Source organism: Pinus tabuliformis, chromosome 6, assembly GCF_031772625.1.
Source record: "Pinus tabuliformis cultivar Carrire ecotype Pingquan chromosome 6, CPIR1, whole genome shotgun sequence".
NCBI classification, from domain to species: Eukaryota; Viridiplantae; Streptophyta; class Pinopsida; order Pinales; family Pinaceae; genus Pinus; species Pinus tabuliformis.
Window position 1 is genome coordinate 1783447141 of NC_142292.1, and position 27744 is coordinate 1783474884.

General features: G+C 39.3%; 1 protein-coding gene across 1 annotated transcript in view; it reads right to left on the reverse strand.

The window, feature by feature from the left end:
- LOC149266125 (antitermination NusB domain-containing protein) overlaps window positions 1-27744 on the reverse strand; it is a 212914-nt gene that overhangs the window by 91870 nt on the left and 93300 nt on the right.

The following is a 27744-nucleotide window of genomic DNA, read 5'->3' on the forward strand; positions in this document are numbered from 1 at the left end:
TCTAGGTCTAAAGGTCATTTCAAAGGAAAGCCTAGATCGAAGGGTGGAAGGAAGGGAAGATGCTTCACTTGCAATAAATTTGGCCACTATGCGAGGGAGTGTCCAAATATAAAGGACACATCACATGATGATGATCAAAATCACTCCAGGGGCAACTCCAACCACAATCAAAGGAATGGCAGGTTCAATGGCAAAGGAAAGAGGAATGCAGGAAAATCAAGGAAGTGGTCAACCCTCCAAGAAAGCAAGGAACTCCAGATATGAATCAAATGTTGTTAACAATAAGCAAGATGAATATTATTTGATATCGGCCCTCTCCACTACCTCTCATTAGGAGTCGTTGGGCAATTGGCTTATTGATAGTGGTGCATCAAGGCACTTCACTGGTTACAAGGAAGCTCTTTCTAATCTGATAGAGAAGGAGACAAACTTGGAAATTATTCTTGGAGACAATTCCACCTATCCCGTAAAGGGTGTAGGGAATGTTACTCTTCAATTAAATCAAGGTAACACGATCCATTTGCAATAAGTCTTATATGTACTCGATCTCAAGAAGAACCCGGTGTCCATTTCGGCAATGGAAAACAAAGGCAACAAGGTGGCCTTCATCGATGGCAAGGTACGCGTGTGGAAAAAGAATTTTAGAGATGCTTTCACTCTTCGGTTTCGGGTTGACTCTTTATATCAAGTTGGAGGAAATTGGTGGGCTCCAGTATTGCAGCAATAATGCTGCAACTCCTAGGACTCCCTTCTTTACTTTTATCAACCCGGTAGTTCGTAACAAACTTGGAAGCGACGGTGCTGTATGCACAAGTACTAGCTCTTGCCGCAGCTGTCACTTGGTCAGCTGGCACAAGTCCGCTAGGAGCTTAAGCCAACTTCTATGAGCTCTTAGAAGAAGTTTTTTAACTGATGGATGAAATCTAACTCAAAGGAAGCTAATCTACTTGCGGAAAGAAACTGAAAGCCAAAAAGTAATGCAAACCCTAGCAAACCCTAATTCTACCAGCTAGTCCTATTGATGCAAAGGAGAGAATGCAAACTACTAGAAGGGATGCCATTACTTCTATGAAGGTAAAAATTAAATACATGTGTCTAGACTACCTCTACCTGAAGAAAACATCTTTTTGTATTTTTGAATAAGTTATTAGAATTTTCATGCATGTGCTTTTAACTGGCTTTTTACTGTGCAGGGGTGGATCAAGGAGGAGAAATGCTTGGAAAAGGTTGGGAAGGTTCAGAGAGGCTCTAAGGAGTCCCTAACACCCTTCCAGAGAGTTTCACAAAGTTTGGCTATCAAGAAACCTCATTTGTGAGCTTCTACAAGAAGTCTGCAGGGGTTCTACAGGATGTTCAGAGATTTCTGCAGGATGTTCAGAAATTTCTACAAGATGTTTAAAAAGTGGATTTTAGAGGATGGGTGAGTGAGGGAAGATGCATAAATGGATAGGGAGGTAGGATAGAGGCCTGGAGTGACCCAGGGACTGGTGGATGGAGTGGTGAGAGGGTGTAGAAGGCTGACTTGGCTTAAAGAAGGCTAAGACAATGATGGAGCAAGAAGGTAGGGTTACGTGGGCAAAAGGACAGGTGTGAGACGAGGAACCTAGCTAGGAGATGGAACAGCTGGCTCTGATGAAGCTTAGGCGGATGAGAGAGTGGTAGAGATGCCCTGCACGATGTACATTTAACCGAATCAACAAAGTCTTACAAATAATCAAAGTCCTAGCTAATCTAATCTAACTATCAATAAAACGAATGAACAACAGCTTTATTTGGAAAGAAAACCATGTACATCAATCATGCAAAGAAACATTTCAGAGATCTAAACCCATAACTAACTTCTGCAAATGAAAACAGTACACTAAGGATTGCATGGTCAAGCAAACTAGTGTTTTTGTTGGGGCAGCACTGTTTCTTCAATTCCAGCCCCTGATCCAATAAGGATGAGGTGAAACTGAGAGTGTTGTTGACCCTTTTCTTGGAGCTTTTTTCCTGTTATTATCCTACCAATCTATTTTAAACCTCTGAAGCAATTCTATTCATAAACAGTGACCTATTTAACCAACACAACTAAATCTACCCAACAGAAATATGTTTCAAATGCATAAAAGGAAAACAACAATGCATAAGGGAAAGGTAACAGTACAAAAAGGAAGCCCGAGGCTCTCAGGTTGGGCCCAACCCTAAGAGCTATGGATCCTATAGAAAACTCAGAGTTGATATAAAATCAGACTGCTTCTCATTATCAAAAAATAGTCATAAGTCAAGAGTTATGCCAAAATGGCTACAAGAGAACAAAGTAAAGCTAATAGCACTGTAGTGCAAAATATGCAATGGTTTCAAAAAGTCCCTTACGAAGGCTGAGGCCTTAACATTTATACACCACGAGGGCCCTAGCTGGCCTCCTAGATCTATGGGACTTGACTTTCCAAACTGTGAGTAGACAGCCCCTTCCAAAATCTGCTTGGCTGCCTTCTAGATCCGGTTTTGGTGGCCTTTGGAACTCGGAGTTGGGGGTGAAGATCCCGATGAAGGGCTATTTAATGCCATAGACAACCCCCCTATGAATCCTCACCTCAAGCTTGGCTGTCTTCTAGCCCATGATTGCTCGGTTTTGCTCCAACATGTGTCAAAAAACCTGAAATGAGCACGTGTTAGACACCTAGGAAGAGTGACTACCCTTATTCGTACAAATGACATAAACATACTGAAAAATAATGCATAAACTATGAAAAATGAAGGATTGAACAAGGACTGAACAAGGATAATTAGGCCAAATGAGCCCAACAAGTTACCAAATTTGGGGCTCATCAGAAGTCTGTTAGGAGTCATGTCTTGCGACACATCTCTACAGTCGGAACTATGGCACCGGAGGTTTGCCCACCTTCATTATAAGGCTCAACCCGATGTGAAACAGATGGTGACAGGGATGCCTGAGTTCAAAGTAGAGCATGAAGGTTTATGTCCAAGGTGTGCCAAAGGGAAGCTTAAAAGGGGACCATTCCCCTCAAGCCATAGCAAGACCTCCGACATTTTGCAGTTGGTTCACTCTGACATATCTGGTATGATGCCCATGAACTCTTTGGGAGGATATCAATATTATCTCACTTTTACAGATGATTATTCTCGCAAGACTTGGATATACTTCTTGAAAAATAAAGATGAAGTGTTCTCCTAGTTCCATCACTTCAAAGCCTTGATCGAGAATCAAACCGAGAAGAGAATCAAGATTTTAAGGACTAATGATGGGACCTAGTATGAATCCAATGAGTTCCATGACTTTTGCAAAGAAGTTGGCATTAAGAGGGAGACCACAACACCATACACTCCTTAGAAGAATGGTGTGGCTGACATCTTGCTTTGCATGAATCTAATTTCTGTGTCATGATTAGTCTTCATGGCTTCAATTTCCTTACTATGTTGATTTTGCATGATCTCCATCTCCCTATTACGCCTTTCCAGGTGAGTGCATAAAGTTCTCACATCATTGGCATAATTAGTTTGATTTATCTCCATATTTCTTACCAGTAGCAATAGATCTTGTATAATTTGCTTATGACCTTCCTTTTCATTGTCAACACTACTATGATCTGCAATGGTACAAGTGGATGGCACATTCTGATATGAAGCATTGTCTTGAAATCTTTCTTCGACAGCTGAACCTTTTATAAGATTACTTTCATTCTGTTGCACGATTTTAGGGGCACAAGGCGAGCTATCTGGATCACCATATCTATCTTTAAAAGCATTGACAATGTCTTGCAAAGAAATGAAGGAATCTTTAGGAAAACTATTAAACCAGTTCAAAGCATCACCCTTTAAAGAATGGACAAATAGACGCATCTTGAAATCTTCATGATTATATTGAGGAAGTCTACAATATATGATCATTACACAAGTAAACCTGTTTAAATGCTGTCTAACAGCGACCGAATCACCACCTGAGAACTTAAATAATTTAGAAATGGCCTCTTTCGGAAAATCATGGAGATTATCAGTAAAATGACATGGTTTAAATGAATAATCCATGATGAATAATACGGGATCAAATGGATGATAGAAAGAGATTTCTGCTCAAGAGAATTAAGAGATGAAAGAAGTGGAGTCGCCACTTGAACAGTGAATCTAATTCTAGAATCCAAAAATCAACCAACAAGCAGATATGAGAGAGGCTTCTTGTCTGGGAAATGAAAAGAAATGGAGTCGCCACCCAAACAAGAAACGAATTGAAGAGAAGTTGCTGATATGACGAAAGATAAGATCCAAATGATGCCAAAAAATGTTGAATCTGCCAGCTCAAATGAGAGATGAGAAAGATGAAAGATGATGAAAAATGAGAAGATGAATGTCGAATAAACCAAGGACAGAAAAAACTCTTTCCCCGGCAACGGCGCCAAAAAATGTTGGCGTTGTCGGCTCAAACGAATGATAGAAAGATGAACGATGAATGATAAAAAGTCGTTGAAACACTGAGAATAAAGTATCCCCGGCAACGGCGCCAAAAAATGTTGTCGCACAGATTGACACGACAACGCTCAGACCGGGGGCTGTCACCCTGATCCCCGATCTCTCCGTTTAAGCCTGTCTCCCGCGGCTAAGGGAGGTAGACCCTACGAGGTGATGAAGACCCACTGTGAACCAGTTGGGTTGGGAGACACGAAAGAGCAAGCACTAAAAAGATTTTATTAAGTTAAAAGACCAGTGCCTTGTGGATTTAATGTTTAAACGATTAATTACCATGTACAGCAATCATTTATCATCAAATAATTTGAACGATGCAAAATATCCAGTAAAACCACAATGCTCTTATGAAAATTAAAGCTCAATAACGATATCCAGAGATTAAAACTTCGAAAGATAGATGCTTCAAACAAGCACGCAAATTGTGAACATTATGCAACTAATCTTCAGAATAATCATTCATTCCATATCAAAAGAAAATTTGAATCTCAGCATGAAAAAATAGATAAGTCCCCAAGCTGAGACTGAATCTGGCAAAAATTTCCCACAATATTTTTTATGCTTTTATAATTTTTTTTTTTTTTTTATTAGAAGAAAATAAACAAAACCTAAAGTTAAAATTAAACTGAAACAAAACTTGAATTTATAAAAAATCTACTCTAATTTAAATTAAAATCTAAATCTATAAAATCAAAACCCTAAAAACAAATAATAATTAAAACTAAACGCTACCCTCCCTTTTTTCTTTCTTTTTATATATTCCTTTTAAAAGGTCAAAACTTAACTAAAATTAAACAAATTCAAAAAAAACAAAACCTAAAACTAAACAAAGTGCATCTAAAATCTAGATTAATCTAACCATGTAATAACAAAAATCAAACTAAAAAAAAAACTCAAACTAAAGTTCTAAACGCTAATGTGAATAAAATATAATCGAATAAAACAAACGTTCAGCTCTTACTCACGTTGAGGGCCCGAAAAAGATATGCAGACTTCACAACGAATTTACCTGGCCCGTGGATGAAGAAAGACGTCAAACAGCTTACTGTTGCGGGTTGAAATGAGCTTGACGGCGATGAATATGTTTTCATGCAAGCAAACGGGTCAAACGTAATACCAAAGTTGCCCTCCCCTGCTTGTACATGGATGTGCTTGATGAGCAGAGGGAATCGATGTATTTCCTTCTTTGTGCTTCTATCCAAATCGAAACCATCTGCGTGATGAGGGTCGACTGGCCTGCGTAGCAACAAATTTTTTGTTTGACGGCGGTAGACAGCAAAACGGAGTGATCTCTTGCAAGAGATTAAAGCCACGCAGATTTGCCTGAAGATTTTTGCAGGGCCACGCAATTTTACCCAGCGGCAGCCACACGTAGGAAGAAAACCGGTTTGCTGAAGTGATGAAAGGATCTGCCTGTGGTTTGCAGGTTGCATACACGCACTAAAACAAATTTCACAGGTTTGCAAGCGTTGATGAAGAGATGGACACAGCGAATCAATTCTGGGCGTATTGATTCGGATTTGTCATTCAACGCAGAAACTTGAGACAGGCTTCTCAGCAGAAGTTGAAAACAAAACAGCGGCCTGAACAATGATGGGTAGAGCAGCAAATATAGAGAGAAATGCGTGAGGGATGACCGCTGTAGGCTGAGACGCAGGCCAATTTAAAAAAAATGCGGCTGTGGTAAATCGATTTTTCCAGACTGCGTTTTGCATCCACAGGGCAACGTTTGAAACTGACAATGCTTTTTGCAGGGTTTAAGGATTGTTTTGAGATGCAATCGGTGATGGCAGAATGACTGAATCTGATGCCCACACGCGTGTCTTCAGATTGTTTTCAGTGGGTAGAAGGCAGCAAACGCCGACAACATGGGAGAAAGCCACGCTGAGACCCCAAGAATGCAGGCAGATTGACGCTGGCCTTCATGCATATGATTGCAATGCGACTTGAAAAATCAACTGACAGATAGACGCGGCAGGGATAAAATATTTCAATGCACCAGATATTGTCACGATTTTACTGCTCCTTCCCTCTTTTTTCTATTGCGTTTGTTAACCCGACAGCAACAAGAGCGGCAAAAAAAAAAGGGTGACTGCGTGCAGGACTAGAGCTGCGTGGAGGCCTACAGTAGCCCTGGTGAAGGCAATGAAGAGCTGATGCGTAGAAAGCCTCACGCGAGTAATCTCCAAGTGCTGTGAGCAAATATGCAGACAAACTCACTTGCTGACCCAAGAAATCGAATTTTGTTGGCTTAATGTGACTGCAGGATTGATTGTGGTGACCGATCTGCGTTGAAGAATAGATTTGGGCGATGGCGTGGAGAGAAATGAAATCTGCAGGATGTAGGTTGTTCGCAGGTTTGGAGCAGGGATGCACATTCAAGGGAATAGGAAGAGCATGGGAGGGCTGTAAAAAAAAAAATGTTGTAGCAAATGGAGGGGGCAGCGTACAGGAGTTGGAATTTGATGGGGAACAGCGAAAAATAAACTTCCTGCAAATAATGAAACCCTGGATCTGAAAACAACTGATATCTGAAACCCTTGGACAGCAAAACGGTGCAGATAAATCCTCAGAGATCTCCAGAAAACCCTGCAACCTGTAATAAAAAAATCGCCAAAAATAATATGTGCAGTAAACAAAAACTGAAAACCCTAAACCCAACTAAATAATTACAGTATTCACTGATATAAGGCTCCTTAGTAGCCAGATTTATCAATAACCACAGTAATATTATCAGAATTTAATTTAAATGTAAAATGCTTCAGAAAACCCTGCATGCATTCATAAAAAATATTTCGAATGATAAGCCCGGGATCAAGAACTGGCTGGGCTCTTTCAGAAAACACAACCCGGGAGTTGGTTGGTTCAGCCGAGAACTTCCCCTAACGCCCGGTAATCTGAAAAAAGGATTTCCTGCACAGCTTAAATTCAACCATCAACATAGAAGGAGAAAACAATAGTGAAACCCCGATCAAATGGAGATACCTGCCAATATATTTCAGAATCTAAACTATCATTCAAACCCCAAAGATCAGACAAGATACCTGTGCCTAGATCAATCTTCATTAAGCTATCATTAATGGCTGAAAATAAAATTATGCAGAACAAATAGAACAATCTTACAGCATTTTCAGAAGAGTAACACCAGCAAGATTTTTAACCCCAAAGTCTTCTTTATTGCACAAAAAAAATGAACTACAAGAGAGCTTCTTCAGCACAAGACTCACAGATCCAATGATCTCAAATGACCCCCTAGGACCCTATTTAAAGGAAAAAATCCCAACGGCTAGTTCGAGTGATCCATGTTGAAATGATCTCGACCGTCGATGAGAATCAAGATATCTTTTAATCTCATCCGTCGAATTAGTTGATTCATTAAAAAATGAAAATTTGCATTTATTTACTCAAAAATATTATTATTTTATTATTTTAGGTTTTTGCTTTATTTTATTAATTTTTTATTTTTTTATTTTTTTATTTATTTTTTTATTTTATTATTATTATTATTATTATTTTTCAGTTATTTATTTATTTTTTTTAATTTTTCAATTTTTTTTCAATTTTTAATTTATTTTTAAATGGATCCTCGAACTTAGCCTTCGGAAAAATCACCTAGGACCTAGGACTTAGGACTCATGAGGGGATTAAAACATTTTCTAACCCTCAAGACACTTTACATCATGACTTTTACAATTTTACATCTCAAGGGGGGAAAACCCATTTGACATAGACCCTCATGGACCACCCAGTTCTGCGACACAACTATAATCTAGCAGATTAACACACTAGGATTCTCCTAAAATTCTAATGACAAAATTCATTCCGGCTTTGGGGTTAGGCTGAAGGAAAACTCTGCCGATCATGGATCGGTGAGACGAAAAACCTTCCGGAACGTAGATTATCACTTAGAAAATTAGGTCCACCTAGGCAATTTACAGACATGACTCATATCTGCTAAGATTATTTACAATTTATACATGCAGACTGGGTTTACAACATAAATTGATCAAGCTGTTGATGACTGCAGAATGGCACGGACACGTCAATCAAGCGCTACCCTTTTTGCAAAGAAAAGGGGGTGTACTGCTATGGGCAGTTGACCGGTAGTGGTCAACATCTGGCTCTACTTGGGGACACGTTGCTGCACTGTAGGAATGTGAGAATCCAGAATCTGTATCCATGCAACACACAACAAAATATAAGTAGCGTCCGTCCAAAAAATCATAACATTAAGCACATGAAAGATATAAGCTCTTCATTTATTAACTAATCTAGAAAAGCAAATCTAATCCTAAAACAAAAATGAAAATACTGAAATGACAAGGAGTATGGTTAGAAATACAATACAAAGGATGCCCCATGGCATCAGATGTGTTCAATATAGTGTATACTGAGCATTTGCCTGCTTTCAGGCAAATCTGTCGGCTGCTTGTCGGATGTGCCATGTCCAATTCTACATATGGTAGGACTTTTTCCTATCCGAAAATCAAGCTGCTCGCGGCCGTCTGATGCATCAAATCTTCTTCTCATTTTCTTTCTCTTGCGTTTTTTCTTTGTGGCAGGTTGTATCACTGATGACATGGAACTTTCTGTTTCAAAGCTATCAGATGAAGTATGTAAGATATGTGTGACATGTCTTTCTTTATCCTGCATCTGATCTTTATCATTTTTAAGTCTATCTGGATCACCTTCAATTAACCATCTTTCAATCGAACCAATGACCTCCTCATAATAAGATGGAACTTGTTGCAACAAATGAGAAGGCTCCTGATCTGTTGATGTCCCCTGGTTTCTCTCATCCTTTGACCATTGTTGAAACTTTTGAACCTGTATTTTAATGGCATCCATCTGACTAGAGTGTTCAACCTTTATAGCACTGATTTGCCTAGCATGGTCTTCTTCCATATCTTTTATTACTTTATCGTTCTTTTCCTTTATATTCATCAAGCAATACTGCATGGAGTTTATTTCTTCTTTATGATTTGCTTGCATGGTAGCCAACTGATTATTATGATCAAACGTCATGATAGTCATTTCTTCATCCATAGTTAATAACTTGTTTTGCATAGAATTAATTTCCCTATCATGATCAGCTTTCATGGTCGTCATATTTTCCTCTAAGCCTGACATCTTGCTTTGCATGAATCTAATTTCTGTGTCATGATTAGTCTTCATGGCTTCAATTTCCTTACTATGTTGATTTTGCATGATCTCCATCTCCCTATTACGCTTTTCCAGGTGAGTGCATAAAGTTCTCACATCATTGGCGTAATTAGTTTGATTTATCTCCATATTTCTTACCAGTAGCAATAGATCTTGTATAATTTGCTTATGACCTTCCTTTTCATTGTCAACACTACTATGATCTGCAATGGTACAAGTGGATGGCACATTCTGATATGAAGCATTGTCTTGAAATCTTTCTTCAACAGCTGAACCTTTTATAAGATTACTTTCATTCTGTTGCACAATTTTAGGGGCACAAGGCGAGCTATCTGGATCACCATATCTATCTTTAAAAGCATTGACAATGTCTTGCAAAGAAATGAAGGAATCTTCAGGAAAACTATTAAATCAGTTCAAAGCATCACCCTTTAAAGAATGGACAAATAGACGCATCTTGAAATCTTCATGATTATATTGAGGAAGTCTACAATATATGATCATTACACAAGTAAACCTGTTTAAATGCTGTCTAACAGCGACCGAATCACCACCTGAGAACTTAAATAATTTAGAAATGGCCTCTTTCGGAAAATCATGGAGATTATCAGTAAAATGACATGGTTTAAATGAATAATCCATGATGAATAATACGGGATCAAATGGATGATAGAAAGAGATTTCTGCTCAAGAGAATTAAGAGATGAAAGAAGTGGAGTCGCCACTTGAACAGTGAATCTAATTCTAGAATCCAAAAATCAACCAACAAGCAGATATGAGAGAGGCTTCTTGTCTGGGAAATGAAAAGAAATGGAGTCGCCACCCAAACAAGAAACGAACTGAAGAGAAGTTGCTGATATGACGAAAGATAAGATCCAAATGATGCCAAAAAATGTTGAATCTGTCAGCTCAAATGAGAGATGAGAAAGATGAGAGATGATGAAAAATGAGAAGATGAATGTCGAATAAACCAAGGACAAAAAAAACTCTTTCCCCGGCAACGGCGCCAAAAAATGTTGGCGTTGCCGGCTTAAACGAATGATAGAAGGATGAACGATGAATTATAAAAAGTCGTTGAAACACTGAGAATAAAGTATCCCCGGCAACGGCGCCAAAAAATGTTGTCACACAGATTGACACGACAACGCTCAGACCGGGGGCTGTCACCCTGATCCCCGATCTCTCCGTTTAAGCCTGTCTCCCGCGGCTAAGGGGGGTAGACCCTACGAGGTGATGAAGACCCACTGTGAACCAGTTGGGTTGGAAGACACGAAAGAGCAAGCACTAAAAAGATTTTATTAAGTTAAAAGACCAGTGCCTTGTGGATTTAATGTTTAAATGATTAATTACCATGTACAACAATCATTTATCATCAAATAATTTGAACGATGCAAAATATTCAGTAAAACCAGAATGCTCTTATGACAATTAAAGCTCAATAACGATATCCAGAGATTAAAACTTCGAAAGATAGATGCTTCAAACAAGCACGCAAATTGTGAACATTATGCAACTAATCTTCAGAATAATCATTCATTCCATATCAAAAGAAAATTTGAATCTCAGCATGAAAAAATAGATAAGTCCCCAAGCTGAGACTGAATCTGGCAAAAATTTCCCACAATATTTTTTATGCTTTTATAAAAAAAAAAAAAAATTTTCATTAGAAGAAAATAAACAAAACCTAAAGTTAAAATTAAACTGAAACAAAACTTGAATTTATAAAAAATCTACTCTAATTTAAATTAAAATCTAAATCTATAAAATCAAAACCCTAAAAATAAATAACAATTAAAACTAAACGCTACCCTCCCTCTTTTCTTTCTTTTTATATATTCCTTTTAAAAGGTCAAAACTTAACTAAAATTAAACAAATCCAAAAAAAACAAAACCTAAAACTAAACGAAGTGCATCTAAAATCTAGATTAATCTAACCATGTAATAACAAAAATCAAACTAAAAAAAAAACTCAAACTAAAGTTCTAAACGATAATGTGAATAAAATATAATCGAATAAAACAAACGTTCAGCTCTTACTCACGTTGAGGGCCCGAAAAAGATATGCAAACTTCACAACGAATTTACCTGGCCCGTGGATGAAGAAAGACGGCAGACAGCTTACTGTTGCGGGTTGAAATGAGCTTGACGGCGATGAATATGTTTTCATGCAGGCAAACGGGTCAAACGTAATACCAAAGCTGCCCTCCCCTGCTTGTACGCGGATGTGCTTGATGAGCAGAGGGAATCGATGTATTTCCTTCTTTGTGCTTCTATCCAAATCGAAACCGTCTGCGTGATGAGGGTCGACTGGCCTGCGTAGCAACAAATTTTTTGTTTGACGGCGACAGACAACAAAACGGCGTGATCTCTTGCAAGAGATTAAAGCCACGCACATTTGCCTGAAGATTTTTGCAGGGCCACGCAATTTTACCCAGCGGCAGCCACACGTAGGAAGAAAACCGGTTTGCTGAAGTGATGAATGGATCTGCCTGTGGTTTGCAGGTTGCATACACGCACTAAAACAAATTTCACAGGTTTGCAAGCGTTGATGAAGAGATGGACAAAGCGAATCAATTCTGGGCGTATTGATTCGGATTTGTCATTCAACGCAGAAACTTGAGACAGGCTTCTCAGCAGAAGTTGAAAACAAAACGGCGGCCTGAACAGTGATGGGTAGAGCAGCAGATATAGAGAGAAATGCGTGAGGGATGACCGTTGTAGGCTGAGACGCAGGCCAATTTAAAAAAAATGCGGCTGTGGTAAATCGATTTTTCCAGACTGCGTTTTGCATCCACAGGGCAATGTTTGAAACTGACAATGCTTTTTGCAGGGTTTAAGGATTGTTTTGAGATGCAATTGGTGATGGCAGAATGACTGAATCTGATGCCCACACGCAGGTCTGTAGATTGTTTTCAGTGGGTAGAAGCCAGCAAACGCCGACATCGTGGGAGAAAGCCACGCTGAGACCCCAAGAACGCAGCCAGATTGACACTGGCCTTCATGCATATGATTGCAGCGCGACTTGAAAGATCAACTGACAGATAGACACGGCAGGGATAAAATATTTCAATGCACCTGATATTGTCACGATTTTACTGCTCCTTCCCTCTTTTTTCTATTGCGTTTGTTAACCCGACAGCAACAAGAGCAGCAAAAAAAAAAACGTGACTGCGTGCAGGACTAGAGCTGCGTGGAGGCCTACAGTAGCCCTGGTGAAGGCAATGAAGAGCTGATGCGTAGAAAGCCTCACGCGAGTAATCTCCACGTGCTGTGAGCAAATATGCAGACAAACTCACTTGCTAACCCAAGAAATCGAATTTTGTTGGCTTAATGTGACTGCAGGATTGATTGTGGTGACCGATCTGCGTTGAAGAATAGATTTGGGCGATGGCGTGGAGAGAAATGAAATTTGCAGGATGTAGGTTGTTTGCAGGTTTGGAGCAGGGATGCACATTCAGGGGAATAGGAAGAGCATGGGAGGGCTGTAAAAAAAAAAAAAATTGTTGTAGCAAATGGAGGGGGCAGCGTACAGGAGTTGGAATTTGATGGGGAACAGCTAAAAATAAACTTCCTGCAAATAATGAAACCCCGGATCTGAAAACAACTGATATCTGAAACCCTTGGACAGCAAAACGGCGCAGATAAATCCTCAGAGATCTCCAGAAAACCCTGCAACCCGTAATAAAAAAATCGCCAAAAATAATATGTGCAGTAAACAAAAACTGAAAACCCTAAACCCAACTAAATAATTACAGTATTTATAGATCTAAGGCTCCTTAGTAGCCAAATTTATCAATAACCACAGTAATATTATCAGAATTTAATTTAAATGTAAAATGCTTCAGAAAACCCTGCATGCATTCATAAAAATATTTCGAATGATAAGCCCGGGATCAAGAACTGGCTGGGCTCTTTCAGAAAACACAACCCGGGAGTTGGTTGGTTTAACTGAGAACTTCCCCTAACGCCCGGTAATCTGAAAAAAAGGATTTCCTGCACAGCTTAAATTCAACCATCAACATAGAAGGAGAAAACAATAGTGAAACCCCGATCAAATGGAGATACCTGCCAATATATTTCAGAATCTAGACTATCATTCAAACCCCAAAGATCAGACAAGATACCTGTGCCTAGATCAATCTTCATTAAGCTATCATTAATGGCTGAAAATAAAATTATGCAGAACAAATAGAACAATCTTACAGCATTTTCAGAAGAGTAACACCAGCAAGATTTTTAACCCCAAAGTCTTCTTTATTGCACAAAAAAAATGAACTACAAGAGAGCTTCTTCAGCACAAGACTCACAGATCCAATGATCTCAAATGACCCCATAGGACCCTATTTAAAGGAAAAAATCCCAACGGCTAGTTCGAGTGATCCATGTTGAAATGATCTCGACCGTCGATGAGAATCAAGATATTTCTTAATCTCATCCGTCGAATTAGTTGATTCATTAAAAAATGAAAATTTGCATTTATTTACTCAAAAATATTATTATTTTATTATTTTAGGTTTTTGCTTTATTTTTTTATTTTTTTATTTTTTTATTTATTTTATTATTTTATTATTATTATTATTATTTTTTCAGTTATTTATTTATTTATTTTTTTTAATTTTTCAATTTTTTTCAATTTTTAATTTATTTTTAAATGGATCTTCGAACTTAGCCTTCGAAAAAATCACCTAGGACCTAGGACTTAGGACTCATGAGGGGATTAAAACATTTTCTAACCCTCAAGACACTTTACATCATGACTTTTACAATTTTACATCTCAAGGGGGGAAAACCCTTTTGACATAGACCCTCATGGACCACCCAGTTCTGCAACACAACTATAATCTAGCAGATTAACACACTAGGATTCTCCTAAAATTCTAATGACAAAATCCATTCCGGCTTTGGGGTTAGGCTGAAGAAAAACTCTGCCGATCATGGATCGGTGAAACGAAAAACCTTCCGGAACGTAAATTATCACTTAGAAAATTAGGTCCACCTAAGCAATTTACAGACATGACTCATATCTGCTAAGATTATATTTACAATTTATACATGCAGACTGGGTTTACAACATAAATTAATCAAGCTGTTGATGACTACAGAATGGCACGGACACGTCAATCAAGCGCTACCCTTTTTGCAAAGAAAAGGGGGTGTACTGCTATGGGCAGTTGACCGGTAGTGGTCAACAGGGCTACCCACAATGTCATTGATGTGCAGAAGGCAGAGTGGAGAAGCATACAAATAGAGGACTTTAAGAATTTTTCAGTCTTGGTACCAGGAGACAGGACTATGTAGTGTACCAGGTATGTCCTAGTCTGACAGTGACTATGGGAAATTACTCAGTGACCGATCACTTCTTTGTGGTCAATGTTTCAAACACTAATGTGGTGATGGGTGTCCAGTGGCTCTATTCTTTGGGATGGGTCACTACTGATTAGAGGAAGTTGGAGATGGAGTTTACAGGGCCAAATGGGAAGTTGGTGGGGTTGAGCAGGATGCATTCATACCCACCGCAAACAGTATCAGCACACTGTATGAAGGTTGATCTGCAACATGGAGATACAGAGTGGGCAGTGGAGCTTAGGATCACAGAGACAGGGACTCAGCCACGACCTGTACATCCAGACATTCAAGCGCTTTTGGACAAGTACCCACCAATTTTCGGAGACATTCTCCCAGGTCGCCCACCAGACTAAGGGTTTGAGTACACGATTAAGCTTGAGGAGGGTGTGCATGTTGTTATCACTACGCCATACGAACATCCCAAGGCTTATCGGGATGAGATTGAGCGAGCTATACATGAGTTGTTGAGATTGGAGCACATCAAGCCCAACACCAGTCCTTTTTCTTCTTCGGTGGTGTTAGTGAAGAAGAAAGATGGGACCCTTTGTAAGTCTATTCACTACAAAGCTCTAAACAAGAAGACCCTGAAGAACCGGTACCTAATCCCACGTATAGATGAGTTGATGGATGAGCTCATAGGGGCCAAGTTCTTCACCAAGATAGAACTACGCTCAAGATACCATCAGATTCGAGTGAGGGAGCAGGATATCCCGAAGACAGCCTTCAATTGTCACTATGGACAGTTCGAGATTTTGGTGATGCCCTTTGGGCTAACTAACACACCCGCTACCTTCCAATCTTGCATGAACCATGTGTTCCGCAAGCAACTGTGCAGATATGTTTTAGTATTCTTTGATGACATCATGATCTATAACAGGACATGGGAGGAGCATTTGCAGCATGTGGAGGAGGTATTGCGCATGGTAGAGGAGCAACAGTTGTACGCCAAGATGTCCAAATGTGAGTTTGGGCTAACATAGATGTTGTATCTTGGCCATATCATCGGAGAGAATGGGGTGCAAGTACATCAGGAGAAGATTCGAGCCATTCTAGATTGGCATATGCCCAGGAACGTGACGAAGTTGAGAGGATTCCTGGGCATGTGCACTTATTACAGGAGATTTGTGAGGGGATTCTCATAGTTGGCAGCACCCCTTACTGATTTGACAAAGAAAGGGGCATTCGAGTGGTCTGAGGGGGCACAGGAGATTTTCGAGTGCCTCAAGGAGGTGATGAGCAGTTGCCCGATATTGGCTTTACCAGATTTCTCGCAGCGTTTTGTGTTGGAGTGCAATGCCTCTAGAGAGGGGCTTGTAGCAGTTCTGATGCATAATGGGCACCCCATTGCATTTGAGAGCCGGAAGCTACAGAAGCATGAGAAGTTGTACTCCATATATGACAAGGAGATGTTGGCCATCATGCATGTGTTGGCCAAGTTTCGTCAGTATTTGGTGGGCAACAAATTCAAGGTTAAGACCAACCACAACACTCTTCAGTTTTTCTTGGGGTAGACAGGACTGAATGAGAGGCAGCAGAAGTGGGTCAGCAAATTACAGGCATATGATTTTGACATTGAGTATGTCAAAGACCAGCAGAACGTGGTAGTGGATGCATTGTCTAGGAGGCCTGCAACTCTCTCTCGTATGAGCATTGATCAGGATTGGAGGGCCCTACTGCTGGTTGAGTATTCCAAGGATCAGTGTGCATGTGAGATCCTGGATGGCATGGCAGGTGATGACAGGTACAAGGTGATGAACGAGGTGATCTATTACAAAAACCGAATTTACTTGGTACCTAGTTCCCAATTGCGGGTGAAGATCATGCATGTTGCACATGATCACCTTCTAGCAAGACATTCGGGGTTCACCAAGACTTATATGACCATCAAAAAGCGCTTCACCTAGAAAGGCCTCAAGGAGGACTTATTGAGGCATGTCCAGGAGTGTGATACTTGCTAAAGGAATAAGGGAGAGCTGACACACTCGACTGGTTTACTCTAGCCCCTCTCGATTCCTAAGGGGAATTGAGAGAGCGTGTCTATGGACTTCATTATGGGATTGCCCGCAGTGCAGGGACGAGATTGCATTTATGTAGTGGTTGACCGGCTAACCAAGTACGCTCACTTCTTCGCCATACATTTTCGGTACTCAACCTCATAGGTGGCCGAGTTGTTTTTCAAGGAGGTGTTCCGGCTGCATGGTCTTCCCAAGACTATAGTTAGCGACAAAGACAGCAGGTTCATGGGAGGATTTTGTCAAGAGTTGTTCTTCCTTGTGGGGACTAAGCTTACACCTAGTACCAGCTACCACCCATAAAGGGATGGTCAAACCGAGATCGTGAACAAGTGGTTGGAAGGGTACCAGCGCAATTATGTCACCGGGTAGCAGCGTGAGTGGGTGAAGTGGCTTTACCTAGGAAAATATTGTTACAACACCACCCACCATATGTCTATAGGTATGTCTCCATTTTGTGCCTTGTATGGTTATGATGCCCTAACTTTCGTTGTTATGGTGTTTGGAGACAGTTGGGCCCCAAAGGCCAAAGATTGGGTTCAAGAGAGCCAAGACATCCTTAGGGCTCTCAAGGACAATCTGCAAACAACTCAGAACCAGTTGAAGTTATATGTAGATAGGGGTCGAGTAGAGAGACACGACACTTTGAGGTTGGGGACTTGGTCTTTTTGAGATTCCAACCCTACAGGCAGTACACACTTAAGCAGAAGGGAGTAGAGAAGCTGAAGCCACGATTTTATGGGCCCTACAGAGTAGCTAGGTGAGTTGGGGAGGTGACTTACAAACTAGAGCTCCCACCAGGGAGCAAATTGCACAACATTTTCCATGTCTCTTGCTTGAAGAATGCGTTAGGGCAGTAGGTTACAGCAGCAACTAAGTTGCCATACCTGGATGATAAGGGGCATTTGATATTAGTGTCGAAGGCTATTGTGGAGGTGAGGGAGAGGAAGCTCAGAAAGAAGACTATCTGAGAGTTTCTTGTGAAGTGAAAGGACCTGTTGCACTCATTTTGTCAAAATTCCAAGGAAGTAGATGTACCATATTTTTCTTCAAAGGATCGAGATCACCAACCATCAGCACTATGTTATCGTAAACCCATTCTGCAAATTTTAATGTAAATAATGCTAGTAAGATCATGAATGTATGTAACAACCTAGATAAACCTATTATTTTGGTGATAATTTCATCCTATGAGGTTTTTTGTCTCACTGATTCATTTGTGTTTCTAAACACGGATGGTCGACATAGTTTTTATCTCCAACCTCACCCTAAAGTTAAGGTGGAATTTGTCGTCAAAGCCTTAGATGAGCCCTAGTGTTCTAGTCGAGTCTTATGTAAAAGTAATTTGGGAATAATTTAAGCTAATTGGGTAAATTATTTTATTACAGATCACTTGATCTACTAAATCATATTGTGTCGCGGAATTGGGTATGTAATTTAAGGGTTTAAGCCGAAAGGGTATTCCCCCTTTGAGGGTTGAATTGTAAAAAATCTTACGTAAAAATATTTTAGTGCATGGTCCCTCATACTTAGACGCTGTGGCTAAAATATTAGAGGGTGGAAAAAAAAATCCCCTCAAGTGTCAAATAATTAAATTCTCTGACAAAATTAAATTAAAATCCTAAGCCATAAATTTAATTAATTAGAGTCAAAATTAAAACTCTTGAGAAATTAAATTCTCCAAGTGGAAAAATTCGTGGGTATCAAAAGAATTGATTTTTGGAGGTCCTCCACCATAGGAATATCGGAAATTTCAAGAAAAATTAGACCCTTGAACCTTGGTGGTTAAGTCAACGTCAATTCTTTTAGGAAATTAGCTCAAAATAATTAATTTTGAGCTAATAAAAAAGGGATTTAATGAGAAATTCGAATATTCCTCAAAATAAATATGTTCAACGGCTAGGATTAAAAGATCACCAAGGATTTATCAACAGCCAAGATTATTTTGACAAGGATCAAGCCAACTAGCCGTTATTTTTCCACTTGGAGGATTTATCTATATATAGAGAGTCATTTGTGTGTCAAAGCCATCTGAGGTCCCGTTGGGAACGTTTATTTGAATCATAATAAAGTCTTTGGGGTGCAGTTCAAGGTATTCAGTGTTCGTTGATTTGTGGTATGTGCTAGGTACGGGCTTTCCTATATTGTGTTGATTAATGTTAAAATTTGCTTTTCATTAAATGGGGATAAAGTCATTCTATTGATAGATTTTGGGTTTATCTTAGATGATTTGATTCACCATATGTCTAACAAATTTTCTTGAGAAATATATATAGTGTTTGCAGGTTCCCCAGTCCTTGGTCTCCAAGTTCACAAACTGTGGGCATGAACCGACTTTGTTTGGACTCCAAATATTTATGTGGTTGATTTAACTTCGCTAAGGCTATAGTGGGAATTAATTTTCCAAAATATTATTATTAGCCATCCATCAAAGAAACTCCCAAAAAAAAAATCTCAAAATTTATTTTAAAACCCTTGTATATTTGTAAATTTTGTAAGTAATTTGTAAATTATTTTTGCTAATTGGGGTTTTGGGGTTTTGAGATTTTGTATATATTTGGGGTTTTGGGTATTTGTAAATCTATTTGTGCAGGTTAGATCAAGTAGAAGAAGCTAGAATAGAGCTAGATCTAAGCCCTTGAGGGTAAGATCTAGTCTCTAAAATTTTTTGCAAGGCTAGCCACGGAAGAATTTTCAAAAAATTGAAGAGTTGAAGCAAAATAATTTTCAGGAGCAACGGTTTCAAATTTTTGAGGCTCCTAGCCCTGGTTTTCTCCTCCAAACCCTCAATGTCAGCCTTCTAGCCCTTTGTGTCAAGGTTTCTAGCCTCCTTGAGGCTGGCCATGAGCCCTAGGGGCTTTGGCCTCCCCTCCTAGGCCTGTCGCAGACCTCCCTCTCCCTCTCAGCCTCCTCTGTTGCTCTTCTTCCTTCCCCCCGGGCCTCCATCCTCCTCTTCGGCCTCTCTTCCTCCCTCTCTCCCCTCGGCCCCTCCGCTTGCCCTTAGTCCCCTTTCTCCCTTAGGCCGCAACCCTAAAGAGCTTGTGGCAACCTCTCTTGAGGCCTCCCCTAGGGTGTCACAAGCCGTATGGCCTCAAAACCCTAGGCCACAACCCCTAGTGGACCTTTAGGCCCTTCCTTTGCCCTAATGGCAGCCTTCGTAGGCTTGTCGTGAGGCCTACTAGGCCTCTTGACCATAGTCACAGGCCTATTTAGGCCTTTTTCCCCTTCCTTTCGACCTTTTCCTAGCCCTAGATTGCCCTAGTCCATCTCTGGAATTTTGGAACTGAATACTTGATGGATTTTACAAAATTTTTGGCTCAAAAAGTTTGATTTGCAAGTGGCAACTTCATTGCAAAATTGTGACAAGCTTGGGCAAAGTGATCTTCAAGGATTTTGGCCTAGGGTTTACCCTCTAAACCCTAATTTCTCACTGTTTTATTACCGCTGTAAATTCCGATTCATAACAGTGATACATGAGCCCTAACAACTCATCCAATTGGTCAAAATACTTCTAAATTGCAAAATAAAATTTTCCTAGAATTTTGGCCACTTGAGCATTGAAAATCTATCTTAGATCTAATAATTTGCTTGCTAGAATTTTTCTGCATAATCTCTTAATCAGATCTGAATTTTTCTAAATAACACACCTAAAAGGGCTCAAAAACTAAATTTTTCAGTTTTGGGCAAATTTTTCCGGGCAGATTTGGCTCCTGTTGTGGCATAAATAACTCATTGATTTTCTGTTCTACATATTGTTGTAACGAGTTAAATCAGATCTGATATATGTCTTGACTCTTAACATTGCATCTTAAAGTGGGTTAAAAATCATAATTCACATTAAAAAAGTGTTGGGCATCTCATTGATCATTTGTGGCTATCATAGGCTATTTGTTTCTCGAATCTAAAGTGATTTTATTATTGCTGTCATAAGGATAACAAGTGTTCATATTTCTGAAGTATTACTGTTGATTTTGATTATTGGAAATCTAACATTCGCTTGTCTTGTCTTAAGCTCTAATAATTGTCAAAGTTTGCACTTAAGACACTCACACATCTAAAATCTAAGTTTCTAAATCTTGTTTAAGTTACTTTTAGCATCAAAATTAAATTAACACTGTGAACAAATCATTGTTGAATAAGTGCCCTATTTTAAGTTCGTAATCATAAGAATCTTGGGTAATTGTATCCTTTATCTTGAGGGATTAGCATCTTAAGTTTTACTCTTAAGCATCTTTTATTATTGGCATCTTGTGGATTTGATATTGGCATCATCATTGGCATTTACTTGGTTGAAATATCTTTGAAGATCTCTAATTGTTTCAATTGTGGCATTGTCTTTAATAATCTTGCAATTGATATCTTGACTAAGTGTGAGTTAAGTTATTACGGGAATTGTGTAGATCCTGTAGTCATTAGAACTTCGTGATTATCTTTTGGTATCTACTTCACACTTAAGTATTTGGCACATTCTTGTTTGTTTAAGATTGTCTTTTCATTTATCGTTAAGTACTCTTGTCATAAAGAATAATCATAACCTAAGAAATTAAACATTTAAAACAATCTTAAGCTACGAACTTCACTCATCCATCTTGTATTTCATTCTAAGAGTAGTTGCATTTAACAGCTTACCTTCAGGCATAAGCTTGGTTGATAGACTCCTAGGACAACCCTTTTTCAAGTAGCTTGGGGAATTCAACCCTTCTTACTAGTTAACACAGTGACCTTGCAGTCATCAGAGCCACAATCTCTGCAGCGCCGGAGGCACTGGGTAGTTGGAACACAGGGGGGATATCGTTAATCAGGCCTTTGCCTGCTTCCTGTTGGCTTCCACCCCACAACCTACACTGAAGACTGTTTCTCAAAACAGTTAAGAGAAAGGTTCCATCTAGATTAGACATATAATCTAAAATTAACCAATATCCTTGCATCGCACTTAGGTCTTAGGGGTAGCATCTCATACAGGTTAGTCAATCATATAAGCAGCAATTGTCCATCCGATTACTAGGTCATAATTTATAATAAGCAAGAACTTTTGACTCCATAAGGCACTGGTCTCAAATTTTAAATCTAATTTTCATCAAGTAGCTAGGCCACTCAACTGTGTCTCCTAGGCAAGTTGGTTCCCAACTTGCTTTCCATCATCCCATTTCCATAGGAACTACCCCCATAGCCTGTTGTTGGGAGACAGCTAGAACGGAGTGGGCAGGGATCAGAGTGACAGCGCCCACTCTAAGTTGTTGTCGGGGTGCCTGTACAATCCGAGAGACAAAAAGACCTACCTGATGAAGACGCTACTTAGGAAGGAGAACAGGTACTTCAACACACATCATTGCAGTTGCTTGAGGGAAGGCAACAACTAGGCGAAGAGGACTGTGATATTCCTACTTAGCAAGATTCTGCTAAGTAATACATTTTTGCACATTTTTGATATTTTGGCATGTTTGACTTAGGGAAAGTGGGTTGAGAGGAGCCCACTTAATTTTGATAGAAAAAGGGGAATTTGACTTTGGAAAAAGGAGGCAAAATAAAAGTAGGTGGACGTGGGGACCACCCTCATGGGGAATACACACCCGTTGGAGCAATTTGAATTTGTGGAGGGAAAGGAATCACAAGGGGAAAGAATCATGGGACCCACATGGTCTGAAGAGGGGCTCAAAGATAAATAGGAAAAGAATGCCTCTTTTTGGGACTTTTGCCAATCTAAACATAGAACCAAGGTTACCTGGAAGCGAGAGCGAAAACAGGGAGCGAGAGCTGGAGCCAGAGTCGGACCGACATTTTCAGAAGCTCCTAGTTCGGGAGCGAATCGAGGAGCGAATTTTTATAATATATTTTTTTTATATTTTGATGCATTTATGTCAACAAAAGCATGTAGAATGATGAATTAGATATGAAAAACATGAAAACATAGATTGAACCATATAACATCAATCATCTAGAAGTTATAATTTTCATCAACCACGTGCACAAGTTAGTAACATACAACATATTGAGTCTCATGATTCATCAATCTTAAAGTTTCAAGCTTTCAAAATTCAATATATAACATTTATCATCATTGATCACCAAAGTTGTATTTGTAAGCTAAGAGTAACCATTACAACAAAGAATATCTAACATGAAATGAAACAACTTTCAACTTTCACGAAGCATCATATTCATAATTTATTACCAATGAGTTATAATTGCAAACTTCAAACTTAAATTGTCATATATTGTTTACAAAAAATATCATAATAAATAAGAAAGAGTCAACAGTTATAAAAACTACTAGAAACTAGAAAAGACAAGTAAATCTATTATCTATTGCTAAGGGTTGGGCCTCTCGCTGCCACGAGAAATGCCTAACTTTTTAGTCTTGTTGAAAAACCGGGATCTTTGACATTAATATCACCCTCTAAGCATTAACATAAGATAGAAAAAACATAACATGTCAAGTCAAGATTTTGTTTGAGTAATGGGTACATTTTTAGTAGGGTCATGATATAGGAGTTCGACAACCATTGTCACTAACATCAAGGTACAAAGAGAGATTGGTGCTCTTGATTAAATACGAGTTCCATACCCTAATACAAGACAAAATCCAATGGAAACATTGCAATCCCCCCAATCCTGAAATCCTGAGAAAACTGATAAGTTTGTTGGATTTTGAATGAGATCTAAAATTCTACTTTCTCCATATGAAATCCAATGAGGTCAGAACCACTCTCAAACATCCTGAGGCATTACATGATAACGTTAAAAATTTAAGTAAAATGATGAAAATGAAGATTAAGGAGAATGTTACTCTTACTTTAAGAATTTAACATTACCATGAATCACATATCAATACTAGGGGGATAAGCTTGATCATTAGGTTGTCCCACTCAAAAATTATTTGTTTCTTTGAAAAAAATTGCATTTGGAATGTTACTGCAAAAAATAAATTACAAAAAAGGCTAAGGAGCGAAAATTTCGATCCCGGGGTTGCAGGGAGCGATTTCGGGAGCGCGCTCAAGGGGTCGCTCCCGAAGGGAGCGTGCTCCAAGAGGGGGTTCAAGGGGGAGAGTCGCTCCCCCGCAACCCTACATAGAACTCCTTGTACGCTTGAGCTGTTGAGCCAAGTCTACATTTTGTTGTTCAACACACAAGATTTTCGAGCGGGAATCTCAACTCCATCTTCAGTAGACTTCGAGTGCCATTCTAGTCACATTTCAAAGTTGTTCCGAGAGAAATTACAAGCATATTCAATCACTACTTAGAGCAGACTGGGCACAGGAAGGGAACACACACTCCTTGGGGAAATTAGATTGTGAGCAGACTAGATTCAGGCATTGGTGGGAAATTTTCCTTAGGGTTTTGCTAAGGATTCCTAGTGATTTGCAGGGCTGATTGGAAGGCTATTCCCCAAGCCGAATTTTGCTATTTTTGGGCATGCACAGAGGCAGACTGGCAGGGCCTGCACAGTCATTGAGGAATTGATGCTCATTTGGGAAGATCGGTATTTGGGAGCACGGCTTGTGCAGTCTCCCTGCTGAAATAATTCTCTTCAAGTCGACCTCAAAATTATACATCAGCATGTCGGCTCAAATTCAGTGACACTGCTCTTCAAGAATATCATGTCGGTTCATTTAAATGGACAATGAACTATATATATAAGGATGATGACTTCGCATTACTAACAAAAAAATTCAGACAATAATTCAAAGGAACATGTTTTGGTACCTTTACAGGAAAGAGGCTCGGGTTAATCAACAAAAGTTTTGGGCTATTACAATGATTACAAGTTTGATACCATTACAATCTCAAAGATTATCATAGGTATCGATATAATTACAGTGGTAAAGGATCTCAGTATTTCTGTAGTGATGAAGTCGTGATGAGATGGGATCTTGGTGCAACTACAGTGGTGAGATCTCAATACAATAATGAGATCTCAGTGTTATCTCTATGAATTAGTTTTTGGTACAAGGTCTAGATACAGTGAAGAAGGTTTCAGTGCTACCAAAGTGACAAGGTCTCACAATGAGATGGTTTTGTTGCTATCACAAAGATAAGGACTCGGTGCTCTCACAATTACAAGGATGACTTGATGGAGGATGTCTTGGATCTAGATTGTAAGGGTCTTGGTTGTCTCATCTTTTGAATCTACTGAAGAAAGAATTTGTGACTGGGTTTTCCCCTCGAGGGGGGTTTTTCCCTAGCAGCGTGCCTACATCTTGTGTTCTCATCTATTTGTTGCTTGGCATTAATCTTGATGATAAGAAAAGATAATTAAAAGATCTAATACTAATAATGAAAACATCACAAGTTAATGTCATAATGAGGAAAATCGTTTAGCTGCCAACTCTATGGATTTTCCAACATGGTATCAGAGCTATGGTGAAAAGGCAATTTGAAAATCACTTAGGTGCATTTGTATTAAAGATCAAGTCTAAAGGAATTCAAAAGCATCCTGAAAGGCATAGTGATACAAGTTCAATGCCAGTGCAAGGATGAGGACTTCACATTACAATCACAGAATTTCGAATAAGGATTTCAGAGAGCAAGTTTCGGTGCAACAACAAACATCACAAGTTCGGATTTCCAGAGAGCAAGTTTCGGTGATATGACACAGAAGTAAACTCAAATAAAATCTCAATGATATGTTTCGTTACTACTATATGAGCTTGGGTTAATACGGAGATGATATTTTCGGTGATATTACAGTGACCACATCACATGAACTTATCTCGATACTACCACAGAGAATGGCTCGTTGTTATCACAGTGATGAAAACTTGATTCTCCAGTATCTCAGTGCTATCACAGTCTCGCAGTATGGTTGTGATGCTAAAGGATAAACTTCGATGTGAACGTATTCATTGCCTCCACAGTGACAAAGAACTCGGAATTGGTGCCATTGAAGTGATATGATCTCGTGAAGAAGAATAACAGAGATATCAAGTTCGAACAAAACAAATGTTTTGTTGTCATTACAAGGAGCTCAGATAGGGTGTAAAGATAATCTTTATGCTTCCACAATTCGTGTTGAGAATTCAGTAAGGCAATGTATATGTTAATTCTCTTAACTTGATAGCTGCTTGTGTTTGATTTTTACTTATTAGCTTTGATCTTTGTTAGTTCAATATGCAATCAAACAGCTACCAAAACTATAAGAATAATGACACAGTATGTAGGCTCCAAGCCATGGCCAAAACCCCTCCCCTTGAGGGGAAAACCCACAAAATCTCTTCATATCTTTTAGATCTTTCAATTGACGAATACCATGACCTAGACTTAGACAAACACCCACCAAGATCAAGTCTTCCTCGACCTCTTGTTGCAATATCTTCGACCTCCCCAGTAAATGCGAAATTTTGCCCCAGCAACTGCTGTCGCTTCACTAGGAGACTTCGATCTCCCTCTTGTTGCTCTTCCCTTGACCTCGCTTGCCTTGATTTGAGTCTTAGGGCTAGTAGGAAACCCTAAGAGACCTTAGCTTGCCTTCTTGCTCTTCCTGCTTCCAAAATCGAACTTCTAGATTTCCCCAGTGCAGAAACCCTAACTTTGCATTCCCAAAAGAAAGTAGAGAGACCCAAAAACACTTCGACTTCTTCTTCGCACTTCTTTCTTCGTCCTTTTGTTGCTTCCTTCTTCGTATGAGAGATGAGTGAGTGAATGAATCAAATGGAGGACGAGTTCTACTTATATATAGGCTTCCTTCAAGGGTGGACATGTCTCTTCACTTAGGTTGACTTGACAACTCATGTCGGCCGACTTGATCTTTGAGGTCGTTTGACATTTTCAAGGCAAAATAAATTTTCTTTTACAATTAACAATATGCCCATAGGGTCTTCCATATATGACAATGACTTTTATACCTAGGACAAACCCTAGAAGCACTCAATGGGTGCTTGACCTATAAAATAAAAGAACTTGAGCATGAAACCCATGCTCCAATAATAATAATAATTTCTTTTTCATTTTATATATACAAGAATACATTTCATACTAATGAAGACCGAACCTAGTTACACATTTTTCAACACTCCCTCTTAACTAGGGAGGTATTCATAGAAGGTACATGGTCATTCTCAATCTGAAGAGATCTCATAAGAAGAGTCGGATTGGTAACCCTTCTGTCGAGCATCATAACGACCAGCATTGTTATAGCAAGGCCTTGACTAACAGCTCTATCTCTCCACAAGATTAGAGCACAATGCTGGCGACACCAATGATGTGTAGACACCAACATCATTGTCTCTCCAAGGTACATACCCCACCTAGGTGTTCCCAGAGTGTGACCTCTCGTTGGACTATTCTTATCTTGGGTAGCTAATCCTCAAAGAATATCAGTCCACGACTACTCTTATCTTGAATGCCCTACCACATTCTCAAATAGTATCGAATGCCAGATGATTACCCAATCCTCCATCCTTTTTTCCCAAGTGAAGACAAGAATGCTTGTGTCTATCCCCCCCTCTCAATCCGAGAGGACAAATCCACCAAACTCAGCTTGTCCCTTAAGTATACAAGCTTCTTGTTTGGAAGTGATTTTGTCAATATGTCAGCGACTTGCTTAGTGGAGATACATTGTAGATGCACCACACCATTTTGCACTAGCTTTGTATATAGTGATACTTGTTGTTGATATGCTTTGTCTTCCCATGAAACATTGGGTCCTCAGACAAACGAATACAACTTGTGTTAACACAACGTATCACTATAGGGTTCACCGGTCCTTCAAATAAGTTAGACAACAGCTTCCTTAACCAAACTGCTTCCCAACTAACTTCACATG